The sequence below is a fragment of the Crocodylus siamensis genome, chromosome 5, assembly GCF_052110815.1.
Source record: "Crocodylus siamensis isolate JL-2025a chromosome 5, ASM5211081v1, whole genome shotgun sequence".
Classification (NCBI taxonomy): domain Eukaryota; kingdom Metazoa; phylum Chordata; order Crocodylia; family Crocodylidae; genus Crocodylus; species Crocodylus siamensis.
Genome location: NC_143399.1, coordinates 105,195,058 through 105,214,127, shown reverse-complemented (window position 1 = coordinate 105,214,127; position 19,070 = coordinate 105,195,058). Strand labels below are relative to the sequence as shown.

At 38.4% G+C, this 19,070-nt stretch overlaps 1 protein-coding gene across 2 annotated transcripts in view; it reads left to right on the top strand.

Moving 5' to 3' along the window:
• Nucleotides 1-19,070, top strand: part of CDH10 (cadherin 10) — a 204,368-nt gene that overhangs the window by 26,148 nt on the left and 159,150 nt on the right. Inside the window, exon 2 of one of the 2 annotated variants that reach the window (XM_090049943.1) lies at nt 6,391-6,503. The exons of the other annotated variant lie outside the window; for it this stretch is intronic. The gene's annotated coding sequence lies outside the window, so the exon portion shown is untranslated. The remainder of the gene's footprint in view (nt 1-6,390; nt 6,504-19,070) is intronic. 2 annotated transcript variants of the gene reach the window in all.

Genomic DNA, 19,070 nt, shown 5'->3' with positions numbered 1-19,070 from the left:
AACAGAGTCTGGGCTGAGTGGGGCTGCTCACAGTAGCTATTGCCATATATTGCATTCATATGAGCTGTACTAACTTATCTTTGTAGTAAGGTCCTATCAGTGTGTTTGCCCTAGATGAGCCATACATTTTATAATTGTGCTCAGTGAATGACTACTTATAGACTTGTATTTAATCAGCTTCATAACTGATTTCCATTACTGAGCATATGCTGCTTTTGGGAGCAGTTTAACAATAGACAATGCATTTAATGAGGTTTCCTTGTATGTGAATGTAAAAGGAGATTTTTTCCCCTGTGTTAATGAGGAAACAAGCCCTTAATGTATATTCTAGGAAATATGGTAGTAGATTTTTTTATAAACTATTGCAATTCAGATCATATTTGGCTAAGCTATTTTTATTCTTGTGTAATCATATGAAATGGCATTGCACAGTAAAACAAATGTGTGTCTATAAATTATTAATGAAAAATGTAACCAAAATGCTTTAAAGAATGTAAGGCAAAAAGTAACTTCAGTTGTATTCTGTGTACTAGAAGGGTTTTTTTTTGGTGGGGTGGAGGGGTAGGGGTTGTTTTATTTTGTTGGGGTTTTCAGGAGGGTTACTTATGATTTGTAATGATTAGTTATAGGCAAAGTAAAACTGAAGTCAGTTGAAATATGAATTTAGAAGATGACAAAATCAAGGAGAGATAAATAAATATAGCACTGTTTGTCAAGAGCCGCCAAGGACAAGATGTTCAATCAAAAGTGGTGAATATATGTTGAGGGAAAAAGAAGAGGCCTGCACTAGTTGAGCAGAAGTAGCAAGAGAGAGACAAAAGTCTTTAGAATATAAAGGAGTACATCCGTGGAGGGCTTTACAGAAAGTTTTTTAACAGGATACTGAATAAAATGAAGAAAAAACAGAAATTGCTAAGCCAGAGAAAGTTGGTTGCATCTCTTCATTTATATGAGAGAGGAGACATCATGAACCTAAATGCAGTGGATGGAGTTTGGCAATCATAAGCTTGAGAGGGTTCATAATACTTGAAGAGAGAGGAGGAGATGAAGTCATGGCCAAGGCAGAAATGAAGATGAGGCATTACTGTACTTCAAAAACAGTGCAGGCATATAAAAATGGTCTATTTACAAACTAAGGGAATGTATGAGAAAAAGAGTTCAACTGGATATAGGTGTTGTGGAGTGTGTTATAGAATATGGAATCCAATTAAATGTCTGAGTTGAGGAGATGAGATGCAGGCATGTTTGGAGGGGTGTGCACTCTTTCTTGAGCAATATTTACCTTTAACTTAACTGAGATGAAGCACAGAATTTGGTTAAGATGAGTAAAAGAAAAGAACAAGTAGGTTTTAAAATATAGACATTTTGATATAATAATTTCAGAGGTATTAATTAATATTAAAAATAGCTATTATAAACTAGAGGCCATTGGTAAATAGGAAAGAGCAGAGACTTAGAACTGAATGATCTTATAGAAGTGGAGCATTGGTACAGAGATGGAACTTTCTGGCCTGAGAGAAGAAAGTTTGATAGGAATGAACAGTAAAAGTAAGAACCAGACAGACCTAGGCAGAGGGTTCCGGATTCTCCAGTGAAGCTAAGGGAAGTGTAGGAAGTTTTGCCAGTAAAAATAAGTTGATAGCTAATTATACGAAGGGGAACAAAGGCTGAAAATGGCTAAAAAAAATTCTGGTAGGGCACCACATGTGTATAGGGTGTTACTGGTGATTTTGGGCAGTGCAGCCAGTAGCTCTATGATGGGGTTAAGTGCATTTTTAAGAATAGTTTATACAAACACTTTTTTGATAGTTCAGAGAGGGATGATCCTGCCTTGAGCAGGAACTTGTACTAGGTGACTTCCTGAGGTGCCTTCTAATCTTACTATTTTATTAATCTATATTCAAGAACACCTCTATTTGATTTGAGACCAGCATTTAATATTTTCTAAATGTTTCTTCCTAACTCAACTTTTTCTAAAGGTATGTTGAATAACTTAATCAGTAATAGCAGTCCCTCCATATACCACTATATAATTGAAATAGACTCTAAAATAGAGCTTTGTTTACATATTTTGTTTTTTGTAACTAGTATGCATAATTACCTTAGAAAGCATATTTTTGCTACTTTTATAATATGTGACTTTTCATCTTTTGCCTGTTTTGCTTAGTACCATTTTGGAATTTATTTTCCAAAGACACAATATTCTTAGAAACGTAACTTATTTATTTTCCTCCTAATGCATAAAATCTAAGTTTCAGATAAATCACCTACCTATACTATGTCAAGCATATACCTCTTGGTCCATACATTTTCCACTTTCAATCCTATGTACTCCCTTTAACTGAAATATCAGGAGGCTAAGGAAATATATTATTTATGTTTCAGGATCTGTTTAGGTCTTGAATATAAAGAAGGAACCACAAAGTGTCTTTCATAAAGCTTCAGAAGATGATGAAAAGAAAAAAAAATGTTTTATTTTTTTCCTTTAAATGTTCCTGGACTTAGTCAGTTAGATAAGATTGATTGCTGCTGCATGGAACTTATGTATTTAGTGTGTTCTTCTCCTGACTGTCAAAATTATTTATGTCTTATGTGACTACCGACTAGTGTAAGCACCATACACCTAGGCAGTGGCAGTGAAGGAAGAAGGGGAAAATTCATTTCGCTGTACAACTGCAGCAATATATAACTGACATGTTTCGGGGGCTGAATGTCTAGAGAAATTCTAAACAAGATGTAAAGGTCACTAAAGCACACGTTCCCAACAACTGTGAGTGCTGTTCTTACATATGAGACACAGAAGTAACATCCTTTGAGACACCTACAAAAATAGTCTGAATGAGTTGCTGCCATGATTTTGTCCTCCAGAGATTATAGTATTTTGGGCTCACCATAAAATGGATATTTAAATTGAAAAGAGAAGCGTTACAACAGGAAGGTGACACCAATAATTTTGGTTACCTAGTTCTGGCATCAGGGTTAAGAGATCTGCCCTTTCCTCATATAACCTAAGTTGTCTTCACACACAGCTGAACAAAGAAGTGGACATGCATATTAGATGTGCATACGGTGCATCTTTACTATTATTATTTCTTTTTCCAGTGTGAGCCATGTCATTTCAGAGGTATGAATGAACATCACTGAGACAAAGATTAAAATTTCATTTCAATGGACTAATGTCTAAACTACCTATTTGCCAAAAAATAGATGTCTGTTTTCCTTCAGTGGAGTTGTACTTGTATATCCCTTCAAGTAGAACAATTGTGAATTTACCTATATGGATATCTGCAGCTTCCTACTTTTCAATTAAAAAAACAAAAAACAAATACTGTCCCCCCCAATCAGGAATATATATTAAACAGAGGACAAAAATATTGAAGCTCTGTAAATATAAGAAATTGTTTGCTCGAATACCAGTGCATATTTTAAATATCATTTTGCTCAATCCTGGTTTAACTCAATTATGTCATGATGCAAATTATGTGAGTGAGGGAGAAGGCAATGGTCTAAAAAAAGAATAACATTTCCAATGTAAAAACTCATTGGTTTCCTTCTGACAGCTGAACATCAGATTATTTAAATAATGTAGCTTCCAAAAAAGCAGATGACAAAAAATATTCTATTTGTCTTTGTGGTTCCTGGGATCACATGTTTAAAGCCTTCCTCTCCGCCATCTCAGAAAGAAACAAGTCTGCAACAGCTTTGCTCCTGTTTTGTGAGTCAGGAGGCCTAAACTAGCATGCAGACAGGAGATTACCAATTCTATCATGTTTTCTACCTGTACCTTCTTAGCTCTTCTGTGAGAGTTTTGTGGGTTTTTTACCATGTTAATCAAGGGACAATAGGTCTCATAAGAGAGATTTCAAGTTGTGCTAGATTTTCCATTCCTCCTCAAAATTCCTGAAGAAAAATAGTTTTAATTACCAAAGTTATAATGCTGTCTCCTTTGCATATTTCAACACCCATAGTTAAAACTATTTCTGTTGGCACCTTCTGGGTGTCCATTTATGTACTCAGTTGCTCGTAAGAATCATGGCGTTCAGGGGTGATCTTTTGGATTGGTCAGTACTGCAATAGTCTCTTTTGTTCAATGGATTTCCCAAGACCTACAGGTTTGAGGCACAGTAAAAACTCTCCTTACAGCCACAGAACCTCCGTAATCTGTTGAAGTGGAGCTAGATATATAAGAGGGCCATTTTGTTCCATCAGTGCAATTCTAAGCCAATAGATCTCAATTTAGGACATCACTGGAGTGCTTAAGTTTCATCTCAGTCAATGAGACTTACACATGTGCTTAACCCTAAGCAGACACTCAAGTATTTTGCTAAATTGGGAAGACTGTATACATATACCTAAACACTTTGCTAAACTGAGGCTTCAAACTAGCTATGTATCTAAAGGAAGAGTTGTGTTTCAATATATTTTAATTATCTAGCAGTCTCCACCAAAATATTACTGAAATGGACTCTCAGTGGTTTCAGAAGGCCTTGTAAAGCTGAACTTATTTTGGTTGATCAAAAGAACCTTAGGTATGAGTGCCTCAATTTATACTCAGTTTTATTGAATTACTTGTCGCTTTGGTCAAACAGCATACCTGTAATTTCTAATGTATTCAGAAATTTTATTGTTTGCTGCCTAGATTTTAATAAAAGGGTGAGTTTCTTTCATAATTAATTCTACAAATCTGGTAGTTTGTTTCATAACCTTTTAATGATCCTTGATAAGTATTTGGCAGCTAGTTAGTTTAACTGATTTATGCCTTTTAAAATTCCAAGGTGAACACTCTGCCATCATGATTGATGCACAGAACAGTTGGAAGGAATGAATTATATATGGAATTACTTAACACCATATGTGATCATATTATGTCCTGGAAAAAGCTTAAAAGGAGATTGTCCTTTGAGTTTTTGCCCAATAATCATTCTAATCTCTTAATAAATGCTTGATTCTACTTCTGGTACAATATGCTAGGGGATAATTTTTCCATTAAAATGAGTTTATATCACCATTGCATCTTCAACAAGGTATTGACATGCTAGCTAGGCAAAAATGTTACAATATTGTATATCATGTAACCCCAAATAATTATTTGATAATTGTCATTGTGAGGTTTAAATAAACAGATATAAATATACATCTTATAGGATTAAAACAAATGTGAAGGGAAACCCCAATTATGTAATGCTGGATATTGCATTTATGCACATACACATACACTTTAGGTTTAGTCTTAGTAATATTAAGAAAGCTTTGTTGTTTGAGCTAAAAATTAACTTTGGATATCTTTAGCTGCTTCATAAGGCAACATAATGCTTTTCTAACCTTACTCAGAAGCTGGATCAACTCTTGCTTTTATCTTTCTGTACTTTGCATTCACTGATAGATCAATGTTCTTTTCATGTGTCATGTATTTTTATGTTCATTGAATTTTTGCTTAGAATTACTCGATGATATGCTTTTCACTTCATACCTCCTGCTGTTTGTAGATGTTTGAATTTGAGTTGTATTATGTAAAATGGTAAAATCAAAATTTAATGATGTGTAATCTCACTTCTTGTAAACAAAACTAGGTTTTCATTGTGGTAGGTTAAAGGGGTTTTTGGAGTATCCCACAAGAGACCTTATTCCACAGCTTTAATACACATACAAAATTATTATTGACTTCAGCCACAGACTAAGCCAATAATTTTGCTTTGTCCAGATGGCTCCCCTGTATCTTGTGGCAACTAGCTTTTTTAAACAACTCTTCATTTATGATTCACCATGTGGTCTTTTGCTGATTTGAAGACTCTATACACAAAAAAATATGAATTCTGCTTGGTCTTATGAAGTGTAGGTCAGGATTCATGTAGACCCTCAGAAAAACAGGAAGCTTAATTAGGGATGAAAAAGGAAGGACATACTTTACAGCAGTGGGTTTTGGTTTAAAGGAAGAACAGACCAAGTGAGAATGAAATTGGCTTTACAGGAGGGGTGGAGGAGGGAAAAGGGGAGGGAGAGAAGAAAGCTTTTTCTATTGGCTTTTTATACTTTTATTATACAAAAAAAATCCATAGAAGTGTAAAAAATGTGTAGCCCTCCCAAAGACTGAAAAACTGTCAGTGGAAGGGCTGACAGGCAGGAAAAACCTGTCAGCAACAAAATCACCTTATCACTAGAGACTGAATCCCTCTCCCTCACAATACCCTTCGTGAGGTTACACATTGAGGAGTAGCTATCTATCTTCCATCTTGCAGACTGCCCCTTCAGTGACCCAGCATAACACAAACTGATCCAAATTTTGATACAAGGTCCAAATTCAAATGTGACACACACCTGGACCAAGAAGTGGAAGAGTTGTAATGCTTTGTCAGAACTGGTCCCTGTGAGCACTTTTCTGTACCTTTTCAGAATCGCCATCTTCACCTAGCCCATCAGGAAACTGGCCAGGCAATTCACACTCTCCTCAGCTGCTCAGTATGGGATAGAGATGATGTACACTGTCTTGGAGAAGCCCATGTCCAGTGTGTGAGACAGCCTTTCATTATACTAATACTCATTTATGTCTGACTTTTTATTTTTTGTCTGAGAGAGAATAGTTTTCTGAGCAAGCCAGGTGGTTGGATCAGGCATTGTTGCAATTCAAATAATAAATTGTACCTAGCAAATACAACGAAGAATTCACTTTACATATGGGATCATCCTACCTTGTTCTGAAATGCCATCAAATCTGACACACTAAAGATTGAGTTTGGCCTGCATTTGGACTGGCTATGTGCAAGTAAGCTGTAAAAAATGGAGTTATTTCAGTAAGTATACAAACAGGCATCACACTCAACCCAGCATAAACCATTTTATCTCAGAACAAAGTGCAGATGTCCATGTCGGCTTTCATTCAGATGTCCGTGTCTACTTTCCTGGCATAAGTTCTAAAAAGGTTCATGGGATAAGAAGTAGTAACAGTTTATCCTGTGACATCACAAAATATGTCTGAATGGCTATCCTAGGATTGCATCACTGAATCAATGGCAGGAAAGTGACAGTGTATTTAGCCACTCAGTAAACCCTGATTAGATGGGTGATGTTTGTATGGGCCAATCCCAGGGTATTTTTGTTCTGGGACAAACAGAGGCATAGATGGTTCAGGGACAAATGAAAGTATGTTCCTAGCCTAAGTGGTACTTTTTCTGAATGCGGATTGAACCAATGCCCACCATTTTTTGTGAAGGGGTACCGGGCTGCTATAAGTGCTATTTTTAAATGAAACAAAAGCAGGAACACACACTATTTGAGAAAATTAAGCAATCTATGACGTTGTCACAAGTACATAGATGTTGGATATATAGTTTAAACTTGGTGTTATGAGCAAACTGGGTATTTACATTCTGCTAGTCAGGCCTTACTCTGAGTCTTGTTGGGTCCTCTGCAAAGAGACACAAGTTAAGGCCTAAACTTCCTACTCAGAATTCATTTTGTGACCTCCTTTGATTTGTCTCAAACTTTTTTTTTAACTGTTACATATGTTTTGCAGAGAGGAAGAAAATATATTTGGGAATGGAGTACAAGCTACATGGATAATGAAAGGAAAACAGAGTACACAATATAATGTGAACATAATTGGTACAGTCCCTTCATAGTTCTCAGTCAGTATGACATAATATGTATTTATCCCTTTGCAGCACTAGAAAGCAACCAAGAAACATCTTACTCTAATATGCCGTGACCCCTGGTGCTCAGTAAGCTGTTCTGTTGCAGGTTTAGCATAGTTGTTTGAGGTGGCCATATTTCTGAACTAAATTACTCATGTTGTTTCAGAGGAATTTGTATTTCTTTCTGTTGAGCACTGCTTCTGTACATACCATTAGACTGGTGATATTTATCCTCCCAAAGCAACTGGATCATGAGATTTTGCAATAATCCTAAATATAGAAATAGAAATTATTATGTATTATTGTTTATATAAAAGACACATCTAGAGAGTTCCAACAAAGACCATGGATTAATTGTGGTAGAAATTTAACAAGTATATCCAAAGCAACCTTCCATGACCTAAAGAGCTTATGACCTAAGATGGAAAGACAGGTAAAGAACAGAAGGTGGAAACAGAAACTGAAAGAAGTGAAGCTATTTTTCTGAATTCAAACTACATATCATTTGCAGAGTAAGGAGTAGAAAACAGACCCTTTGAGTTTCATGTTCAGTGACTTCTTCACCAGACTGTGCTACTGATCAGTATATTTTAGAAATTATTTAAGTATTATATTTGGAAGAATGACTGAATAATTTGATGCATGCTTTTAATGATAAAAAATGTGAAAAGATAAAAAAATATGACAGCATGAAGGGAAAGTAATGTTTAAGTTAGGTAGTTTTAACAAAAACTAAGGTCAATTTGTATTAAAGAACTAATATTCTACCAAATTTATGTTCTACCTTTCCTCACTTTTTAGAAATAGTAATGTGTATTTGATGATGAATTGGTTATCAAGTAGCATTCAATGATATGAAATGACTGAGGAAACACAGACATTACATTGCAGGATAAAACATCCTTAATGGTGATACTGCTACTTTTATATTTTCCCCCTATTTCAGACAGCATTGCTACATATTTGGAATCATTCCATTTCCCTTTCCTTTCAATACACAATATACGTAAACATTAACCACTGTATGTTAGCCCCTTGGGCTATATTCCCCTTTACCAGTGATGTTAAAAGGTACTTCTCAAAACCCAGTGGTCTAAAGTGACAACTTAAAAACAAAAGAAAAAGAAAAGCAACTGTAGCAAATTCAACTACTGATAAACATAATACAAATAGGTATATAGTTTCTCAAATTTATATATAACCTGTAGGGAGAATGTGGAAGCTAATATACAACATTATATTTATTTTATGTTAGAACTGGGTTAAGTGAGCTTTTTTATTTACTTTTTTACTAGTTCCCAATATGTGGTCAGTGAAAAGATGATTGGCTATCATACTCTGATTCCAGCTGCTAAAATGAATTAAAAGATACCCAGTTGCCAAAATTGTATGTTACATAATTTTCTAATATAAAATAGTGTTCTGAGGAAAAATTGCCATAGTTGTAATTTTGTTTCAAATAGGCATGGTGTATAGAAAATCAACATGAGGAAAAGGCTGGTTCACAAGTTACTATTAAGATGGGTATCATGGTGTAACGGGAGTAAGGACTCTTGTACTACATGTAGTCATCACTGCAATGGGCATTTTCATATGTCTCCTGGGATGTGGTACTGGGTGCCTTAATTAGCAAGCTGCACTAATTAAAAATGTCTGCACATCATGTGTATCAGCATCCCTGCACATCCCCACACTGAACAGATGGCTGCAGGGTGCTTTGAACTTAAACTCATCGAATGTATTTTATTTCAAAGCACCCTGCTGCCAGTTTTTCAATGCTGGGATGCATGGAGATGCTAATACATATAATGATGCCAGAGTGTATCAATTCCCATGCTCCAGCAGACTTGATTAATCGAGTCTGCTCCAATGCGCTGGATTTCTAGTACATTGGAACAAGCTCCCTGCACATCTGTAGAAGCCCAGTTTCTTCACTAGTTACATCCTATTTTCCTCCATGTGCAAACAGATGAAGAACCAATTAATCTGCTACGGTAAATGAATACATCTTTTAAGTCAAGGAATCTGAAAGAATTCACAGAAACAAAGTTTGTGGCATAAATCTTTTTTTCACCAAATGTTAATTATTAGAAAATGATTGGCAGTAAAATATTATGAATATAATGGAGCTGAGAGTGTTCACAAATTGTTTTGAATTTTCCTTTAAGTATTTGAAATTCTTAATTCTCTTGTCAGGTGTTTGTGATTGGCCCCAGCAGCCTATTGATTATTGTTTAATTTATGATTGTCTTATTCCTGTTTATCTGGTAATTGCCATGTCTCAGCCTGAATAAAGATGCAGACAGAAGCGCAGCTCCTTGCTGTAACTCTGAACGCTTTGCAGGAAGTGTTCTGAGTTACAACAGTCTCCTGGAACAAACCAAAGTCTGCTGTTGATTCCAAGGGAGTGGGAAACCTAGCTGCTGGCTGGGAGTCTGCAGTCAGTTCTTCCTAGCAATGGCCCCTCCTCCCTGCCAGCTCATGCTGTTTTCAGAATGGGAGGGGGAAAAGAGGGCAAAGGGAGATAATTTTAGGGGCTCTCCAGCCCATGCTGGTGGGTGAATTGGAGCCTCCCCCCACCTCATGAAGGCTCGAATATACCACCCACCCCACCCTCCAGTGGGAGCTGAAAAAATCCTGGACTAAACTCCCTTTGCTTTTAGAAAATGAATTGAAAAATGAGAAAGAGAGGACTCATTCAAAGTCTGTTGTCCCATCACCAGGGGAGGATGCAGATGTAGTCAGTAACAAAAAGGGGGAATTTTCTGTAAATCATTGCCTAATTAGAAGCCATGCTGCTGCTACTACTAGCTCCTGTCATTGATGCATGCTGACCTCTGCGTCTCCCTGATGATTATACTAGAGCTGCTGCCCTTCTCACCTGTCAACAGCTTTTTGATGTTTAGCGATACAAGTGTCCATGTAGGTGAATGGTATTTTATGTATAAGAATATTCAATATCTGGCCATATTTCAGACATTTCCTTCTAGATTCTCAAACATACTATCTCGCTATTGCACAGTTGTTATATTCTTCTTTAATAGTTTATTCTAGTAATGCATTCATGAGCTTACAACTAGAAAAGTTTGGAAGCAAGAAAAGAATTTACAGTTGCTGAGCATAAGATATTAATTTTTTAAAAATTAAATTAAATTAAAAAATTAAATTGACAGAATCTATTTACCTCACCAATGATATTGTGAAGATTCATTAGTAGTGCTTTGGTAATGCAGCAGTTATATATCAAATGATCATAGTTATTATTTTATAGTAACACATCTGAACCCATTGTAAGCATCTTTATGGTTTGTTTTTAAATGCCTTAATATATATTGAAAAAAGTGCAATTGTATTGATCTTTAGGCTAATCAGATTATGCTTCGAATTATGCCAATGAAAATGTGTTGTTCTAGTTTAGCAAGGGGAGTTGCTGTGGATTTTCAGTCTGGTTTTAAAGACAGCAGACTCTCAACCCAATTGTAACCTACATGATACTAATGCCATTAGATTCCAAATCCATCCTCCCTGACTGAAAAGCATGCTATCAAAAGGGCCAAGAAACAGCAGAAAAGGAGAAAAGAATGAGAGAATGTTATCATTATACTTCTAAAAACCAATTGTCCTGGGGAGACAAATAGTAAGCGGGGCTTACCTGCAGAACCTGCCGAAAGGACCCGCACAGCGCATCAGCTGCTTGTTTATACAGGTGCATCCAGCCAGTGACGTCAGGGAAGGACGCCAGCTGGGGAAGTTAAAAGTGGCAGCTGCGGCCGCAGAAGGGGCGGAGAGCCCCAGGACCGGGCAATTGGCAGCTCCGCCGGCGAGAGAGGTGGAGAGCCCCAGGGAGGGGCAGCTACCGGCTCCACCAAGGAGGAAAGCGGTGGCAGTGGCCAACAGCATGGCTCTGCAGGACCAGAGGCAGACAGCGTGGCCAGAGACTGCGCCTGACCAAAGAGGAGCAGGAAGCATGGCCACAGAGGGCCCGATGGGACATGAACCCGAAGACAGTGTGACCCACACGTGGAGTGCTGGGGTGGTGGTGCAGAGACGTGGCCACCCAAAGTAGTGGGGCTTTAAGTTTGTTTAGGTGTTTTGTTTGTCTTATGTCAGATGTCCTAGCTGGGATAGCAGAGCGAGTATCTTCATAAGAATAGGGTCTAGGGGCTTTGAGGAGTCCAAACCTGTGCAGCGACCTTGTACAGGGTCAAACAGGGAAAAGGAAGGGATATCACCCCACCACTGAGGAATCGGACCCACTGGAAAAGGACGCACTAGAGGTGACGTGAGGCCAGGGTGCAGGGGTGGCGGAGCCCCAGGATGTGACTGCCGAGGGACCTGGGCCACGGAGTCTGCCGCGAACTGGCCTTGACACTGAAAAACATCTCAGGGCAGGCGAGAACAAGGTCGGGGGCTCGGATGAAAGAGAGCTGCTCCAATACCGAAGCAGTCCCAAGAGGATAGTGACATCTACCTACAGGACTAGAACTACCTGAGAAAGGGGAATTGCAACCTGGCGGTCACACCAATGTATGGAAATATGGAGCAAATATTCCCCTGAGTGTGATATTAAATTAATAACATTCAGAATAAGTGGCTGTAAATTGGTTAAAAAACCAAACCAAACCAAAAACAAAGAAAATAGAGTAGGATGTAGTAGGATCAACTGAAATAGGGCCTTTTGCTTACTGTGGGGACATCTACACTTGTGTTTTACTGTGTAGTAGACTTATTAGCTCCATGATAAAGAATTGCAGTCTACAAATGCACCCGTATTAGGGTGTAGTAAACTAATTAACTCTGCCGTAAGATAATACTGTCCCTGACTGCAAAGTATTTAACTGTGCTGAAATACATGTATAAATGCCAACCACAGGTATACATTGTACCCAGTCAGTCCTAGCTCAAATTGCTAGTGTCCTTGGTGCACATATAGACATTGTAGCCAAAAGCAATTTACTCTAGCTCAAACTGCTTTGGAGTTTATTGCATCACATTCTTTATACGAGTAGATGTACCCCATATGTCACTTTATAGACTCTTGATAGTTGTTTTTACTGATAGTTTTGGGCCAGATTTTTTACAGTTCTTTGGGTCTGCATGACGTGCGGTTTCAAGTAGCTTTGCAGGTCTTCCCCAAGAGCGGCCTCTGTGGTTCCTGCTATACTGTTTCTCTTTTAAAACAACAAAATTAAAGACATAAATAAAAATCTTTAATTCTTGGAAGTGACTTTCTGCATATTGACTTTGGGAGTTGGGCCAGTACATCAGTCACCCTAGTGAATGTAGTGAATCATTCATGTAGCAGCATTGGAGCAATTGTACCAGACTTACATGTCAAGTTAAGACTTCAAGCAATAATTCATTAGCTACTGGCAAGATAGTATGTTGGGTGACATATTCTTAAGTTTGTAGATACTATATGGTTCTTAGTATCCTAGAAACTGTCTTTGCTGCAGATAATTTTCGAAGAGAAACAGACTGATGATTTATTATTTGTGATGATGGTTACCATGATAGAGGAATGGCTTTTTCTGGTAAATTCATTCAAATTAATTCATATGAGCACAACACATGATACAGTATAATTTAACAGATCTTATTCTTGTGACCATCATGATAGAGACAGACTTTATTTCCTCCACAACTGATTAAAGCATTCCTTCTCTACTGTTTTTATAAGATATTGTAGTTTACTTGTTACTAATGGGCATGTCTACATGTGTAGTTTAATCCACATTAGCCTTTTTTAATGTGCATTAAGGCAACATTTAAAAACAGCAGACATTTTTACATGTGTTGTGGGATGTGGTGCTGAGTGCTTTAATTAGTGAGCCACGTTAGTTAAAAGCAGCTGTGTGTCACGTGTATTAGCATCCCCATGCTGAAAAATGGTGGTGGGGTGCTTTGAACAAAAGCTCATCAAATATGTTTTAGTTTAAAGTGCCCAGCCATTATTTTTTAAGCACAGGGATGCTGATACACATGACACAGAAGGCTACCAGAGTTTGTCAGTTTCTGTGCTCCGGCAGACTCATTTAGTTGAGTCTGCTCCAATGGGCTGAATTTCCAGTGTGTCAGAGGAGCTTCCAACATGTCTGTAGGAGCTCCAGTGCTCTTTAGTTAATGCACATTAAGACAGGCTAATGCACATTTTCCTAATACCTAAAGATGGAATTACTAGATTTAATGCGCATTAACTAAAGCACATTAATGCATGTGCAGACATGCCCAATTTATTGATGATTGACAAGGTGGTGTTTCATTTCAAAATCTGAAAGCTATGGAATCCCAGGAACATCACAAAATTGAACACTATTTCAATGCACTTTCTACCTCTATTTCATAGTCTGCTTTTATTACTTCTTCTAATTAGTAACTTTTGCCAAAATATTAATATGTTGACTACTCCCAGGATCATTCCCATGTTAGTGGATTCCTTATTATCATGAATGGATGCTTCTTGGGATTAGATTATCACATTTATATGAATTCTTTTGGTTTTATATTGCTAATGTTTACTGTGTACATTTTGCTAAATTTTTTTTTTAGATTTTGGTTAGGTTGTTTTCATTATCTTAAGTTAGTGAAAAATTTTAGGTTCCAAGTCATTTAAAACTTAGGTTCCAAGTCATTTAAACATTTCAGAAAATGTTGCTTCTCTTTTACCTTTGCATTGTTACTATGTTTTTGTTTGGTTTAAAGAGGAATGACCTACTGAGAACCTTCATATAAATTACACAAGATTTTGGCATCACTTCTATCTAAAATATTTCATATAAATCAACAATTGACAGAAAAGATTTTCTGTGGTAATGTTTAATAACTCTCTGCCAGCGTATAGTACAATAACCTTCTGGTTGTTTTAATCTAACCAAGCTAACTAGTTTTTGTATCATGTACTCCTTTAAAAAAAGTTGTGGACTGATGTTTCTAAAATCTGTATATCACAAAACATCTTTTGTTAATTTAGTTTCAAACCTGCACTGTTCAACATCTTCATCAGTGACTTGGACGAGGGGGTAAAAATACCCTGTTCAAATTTGCTGATGACACTAAGATGAGGGGGGATGTGGACACGTTAGAAGGAAGGAAAAGGCTACAATTGAACCTAGACAGGTTACAGGGGTGGGCAGATGAGAATAGGATGGGATTCAACATGGACAAGTGCAATGTGATGCACCTGGGGAGGAAGAACCAGCATCATACCTACAGGCTGGGGAACTCCCTTCTCATCAGTGCAGAAGCAGAAAAGGATCTTGGAGTCATCATTGATGCCAAGATGAATATGGGCCAGCAGTGTGGGGATACAGTCAGGAAGGCCAACCACACCTTGTCATGCATTCATAGATGCATCTCAAGCAGGTCCAGGGAGGTGATACTCCCCCTCTATGCACACTGGTCAGGCCGCAGCTCGAGTACTGCATTTGGTTCTGGGTGCCGCACTTCAAGAGGGATGTGGACAACATGGAGAGGGTCCAGAGGAGGGGCACTCGCATGATCAGGGGCAGCAGGGCAGGCCCTACAAGGACAGGCTATGGGACCTGAACCTGTTCAGCTCCATAAGAGAGGGCTGAGGGGGGATATAGAGGCCTGTTACAAACTAGTCGGAGGGGACCAGCAGGCATTGGGGGAGTCCCTGTTCCCCTGATCACTACCAGGAGTGACTAGAAATAACGGTCACAAGCTGGTAGAGGGTAAATTCAGATTAGACATCAGGAGGTGCTACTTCACCGTCAGGGCAGCTAGGATCTGGATCCAACTTCCAAGCAAAGTGGTGCTGGTTTCTGCCCTGGAGGTCTTTAAGACAAGGCCTTGCTGGGGTTGTTTGACCCCAGTACTCTTTCCTACCATGGGAGAGGGTCAGACTTAATGATCTGCTCAGGTCCCTTCCGACCCTACTAACTATGAAACTATGAAACTAATTAGAAAATATTCCTGTTGTTGAAAATGACTCATGAGCCAGAAGTGTCTTCAGAGACTTCTGCCTTTTATTGTAAATCTCCTTAAAATATCACTTCTTTATAGTAGGCGTGCTGAGAAAACAGTGCATAATCTGAAAAAAAAAATCCAAATCTAAAGAGACTCGACAATGACAGCCAGATAGAAGGCAGAACTCTAGGAATCGTCCTATCATTGAATTTCTGGAGGTTACAGCCAAAGATCAGATATCCACTTGAAGGGCAAAATAAACAGAAAACGTATTTATTTATTTTTAATAGTGCATTTAACATTTATATGAAACCTTGACCCCTAGTTGGCTGCTTCTTTTATGATGCTATGATTTCCCCAAACCAGACTCAATTACAAATGCTAAAATGAAAAAAAAAAGCAAATAGAAATAAAGATAGTAATTAATCACATTCAATTAAATTATTCCCTAATTTACCCCCCGCCCCCAATAAATCTCCATTGTGGTCACTGTTAACAGCTTGTAACTGCATTAATTCTAGTATCACATAGAATTGTAAATCTGGATAAAGCTAGTATGACAACAGCATGTGGCAATGGGAGGTGTGCAGAGGGGGTGCAGTGGCAGTCACACACCTGCTTTTGGACCTTCCTATGGGAGCAAAAGCTGAGGTCCTTTATGTCCCCAAGGCAGGTCAGAATTTTATTCCTCCCAGCACCCGTCTTTTCCCCTCATGTTTAACATGGAGATGAAGAATTCTGTGTGCCTGATGATAGGAGAAAATTGGCTTAATTTAAAGAGAAGATTGAGAAGTAATATTAATTCAAAGAAGAGAAGGGTAATAGACTCTCAATCAGAAATATTTAAGACAAAGCAAAAATATAAAATAAGCAGCCACACCTGCCCAATTACAAAATCTTGGTGCTCAGATTTTGAAACCCAAATCAGACCTCTCTCCTTTCACTCTCCCTCCAAAAATTTAAGTAAATTAAAAAAACAAAAACAAAACAAGAACAGAACAGCTTGTGAACTAATTATTTAAGTGATACTTTGAGAAAAAACCTGACCACAACAGTTAAATTTAGATCTTTAGCCACATTGTAGAATTATATTGGCCCATTCCCTTTTTCTGAGTTCTTTTTGAAAATGCCAGAATAGAACGTGAAGCGTAATATTATGAGACTCTTGGATTGGTTGAAAGTTTCTTAGAATCAGGAACACAGTACAGCAGCTTGTGTGACACTAATAAATAGTTATTTGAGTGAATGTTCCTTGGTAGAAGGCAGAAGGATGATAAAGTTAAAAGCTGGTTGGATCTGTTTCACAGTTTCACAGCCATGAAGACCCTTATTCAGCAAAATAAGTATTGTGTAGTAGTGTCAATAATGTGCATTAAAAGAATGACAATATCCTCACTGAAAGAGAAATATAGCAAACTAGCATCTTCTAATGTTGCTGTTCTCCATTTATTTTGTTTTTTTCTTTGTTGCTAGAAAGTACAAAAATTGAATAAGCTGTGGCAGCTGTGTGTTCCAACTTTCACAATTCAGCACTATCAGAGTTACTGTAGATTACCTGCAGATTGAAAGTTTACTCTGTTCCAGCATTTCTTGATTGAAATCACAGTTGCCAGTTATAGTGGTCAAACAAAAGCATTAAATAACAACATGGGACCTTTTTTTTCCAAGGAAATACTTACCTATGACTTGCCTTCCAATCATCCATTTTCTAATGTACCAGATGTCTCCAGTAGATGCAGAAAATTATTTTTATTGTCTGACACACCCTCAGTAGAGACACTATATATGAAACAGCTTCAATTACCTGTAAATGACAGTGAGGTCTCAAAACCAGTTGTCTTTACATTGACATAAAATAAGAAGTAGCACCGTTTTATTTCAGAGCAGTGTGCTTGCATATTGTGCAGATGAAACCCCATACAGTTCTGGCAAGCAAAGCTAAGGACACTTTGGGCTCCTATAGACATGCTTGGAGCCTGCTTCAAAATCCAGTGCATTGGCACAGGCTTGATTAATCAGCATCCCTGTGGAGAGATACAGGGATGCTGGTTATACATGATGTGGAAGGCTGCCAGAGTGTGTCAATTGCTCCAGTAGCCTCGATTAATCGAGCAATTGATGTGCTCTGGCAGCCTTCTGTGTCACGTGTAATACCATCCCTGTGCATCTCTGCACTGAAAAAATGGCAGTGGGGAGCTTTGAAATAAAACACATTTGATGAGTGTAACAGGGAGCCAGTGATCCTGTTACTGAGCTGCCCCAGAGAAGTGTGAATTGCCAATAAGGCACGCCTCCACTGGCCAGAGAGCTGAGCCTAGACTTGTTAATTGTCAATTAAGATTTCACAGAGAGGCTGGCCAGGAGGTGTTAATTACCACCTACAGGCTTTGTATCATAAGACCTGAGTCTGATTAGAGACTTTTCCTGGAAGGGGAACCCGACCAGTGACTGGGAACTGGCCAGAGCGACAGAACAGTTTTTCCCACACAGAGGCGCAGGCACAAGGGAAGAAGCAGGGAAGCTTTCTCTTATGGGCAGCACACAGTGGAACTTGCAGAGACTTGCAAGTGATGCTAGCATGGCAGTCACTAGGACAGGTACTCTGTGTTAATAAAAGACTGTGACTGAGGGAAGCTGGCATGCTTATCCCCAGTATTCTGAGAGACTGTGAATAAGCAAGGTGGGGATCAGATGCAGATGTGGAGGTCCCAGTGATTGTGTCTTATTAAAGAGCCCTGCTCATCCCAGGTAGGAGTGAGGGGAGAGGGGCCTGCAAGTAGTATTGGCATGGCAAGCGGCCGTTCGTTTGTAGGAGTAGGAGCACAAGAAGAGCTGCCCTTCATGTTCCTTGAGTATAGAGAGGCTGCTGCCCAACTTTACATTCGTATTATGCTAGCAGGAGCCCGACCCCATGTTAGCAACTGGAGATGGCAGCAGGATAGGGTGTGGCAAGTTATAGCCTTTATTAAATCAGAAGCTTCCCATCTGAGAGCTCTTTACTGTTTTGTTTTTTACTCCCATCAAGTCGTGGCAGGAGAAAATGAGCTCAGGCACAGGAAGCAGGTCCTAACATGCCCCTTTGATTGATGCAGGCATCCTGCTTACAATGAGCTTTAATTCGAAGTTCCCCAGCACCATTTGCTCAGTGCAGGGATGCACAGCAGTGATGATACATGTGATGCACAGGTAGTTTTAATTAGTGCAGCTCACTTGTACCACATCCCAGGGCACATGTAAAAATGGCCTTAATGAATGGCACAAAATGAAAGATAATATTCTGTCAGTGGGTTATTATTCATATGGAGTTTTATATGCTCTTTTGGGTAAGCACTGTGCTTCAGTGCTACATTTCAAGTCATGAGAAAGTAAGAAAGGAAAGTTTTGACTGTCAAATGGAAAGAAACAGCAGCCTTTGTGTATCCAAAATTAAGCAGTTTCAGGTACTAAGGTTATGGAATAGACAGAGAAAGATGTGGCCTGATTTTCATAGGCACTGAACCCCTTACTTCAGTA